Source organism: Tupaia chinensis, unplaced genomic scaffold (assembly GCF_000334495.1).
Source record: "Tupaia chinensis unplaced genomic scaffold, TupChi_1.0 Scaffold000159_1, whole genome shotgun sequence".
In the NCBI taxonomy this organism is placed as follows: Eukaryota; Metazoa; Chordata; class Mammalia; order Scandentia; family Tupaiidae; genus Tupaia; species Tupaia belangeri.
This window is the reverse complement of record NW_006159630.1, coordinates 1181361-1182510: the sequence shown is the minus strand read 5'-3', so window position 1 is coordinate 1182510 and position 1150 is coordinate 1181361.

The following is a 1150-nucleotide window of genomic DNA, read 5'->3' as shown; positions in this document are numbered from 1 at the left end:
GGGCCCGGCTGCACCCCGAACCTGCTCGCCCCGGGGCGAGTCCCGCGGCCTCGGCCCCGCTGGGGGCTCTGCTCCCTGGGACGACCCCGCCGGCCTGTCCCCGAGCTCGGCCGAGCGCCCGGGCTGCACAGGCCAGGCCAGTGCCCGGCGCGAGTGGCAGCCCGGGGAGGAGAGGCGTCTCCGCTGGGTGCCTTCCCCGTGCCATGGGCCCGAGGCCCGGGCAGCCCCGGGCAGCGACACCTCGGCCCCCAGCACAGCCGCGACCGCGGTAGGAGGGGGTGCCCTCGGAGGTGCGGGGCCTCAGGGCCCTCCCCACCAGCCCGACACGTCCTGCCCCCCACACCTCGGGCGCGGCGGTCCGGTCACTTCACCCGTCTCCTGAGGAGTGGGGGGGCTTTGCTTCACCCTGGTCCCCTGCAGACACTAGGTGAGCTGCGGCAGGGGACGGTCAAGCCCCTTCCCGCAGAGCCCGAGGCAGGCTGCGGTCCCCAGTCCGGACGCCAGGAAGGGCCTGGGTCGGGGCGTGGGCACCCAGCGTGCCTACCTGGGCGCTCCTTTCCCCCTGGAGACCCGTTGCCCCGCCAGGTCCCGCCGCACCTGCTGGCACAGGGGAGCCAGGCGTTTCCGAGCGGGCCTGCGGCCACCTCCGCAGTCGCTCGGGACACGGCAGCCGAGCGCGCCGGCCGGGCAGGGTGGCCGTGGGGCGGGTAGAGAGAGGCGCGGGCCTAGGCCAGGGTCACCTGGTGCTGGGCTTGACCCGGGCAGGTGGCGGGGCCGGGGCTGTGTGCTGGGAGGACGGCGGGCTGGGGCAGAGCCGCTGGCCCAGCTGGCCTGCCCTCCGCGGTCTCCGGCGCCCAGTGGCCCGGCCGGAGGGCGCTGGGTCCTCCACCCCCCGGACTTCCCACGGGCGCAGCAGGACGGGCTGTCAAGTGTGGACCCCACCCACGGGAGAGCCCGGGCTGGCTCTCCAGAAAATCCCCCTGAACCGCACGACAGCCCGACTCCCAGGTGGGGGCTTCCACTCGGGGGTCCCCAAGACGCGATGTCACACATGAGGTGGTGGGAGTCTACGTGAGGCCGGTGCAGCCGTGGGCCCCCGCCCCGCGTTCTCTCTGCCCCGGCGGGGCGCGCCCCCTCCTCCTCTGCGCGC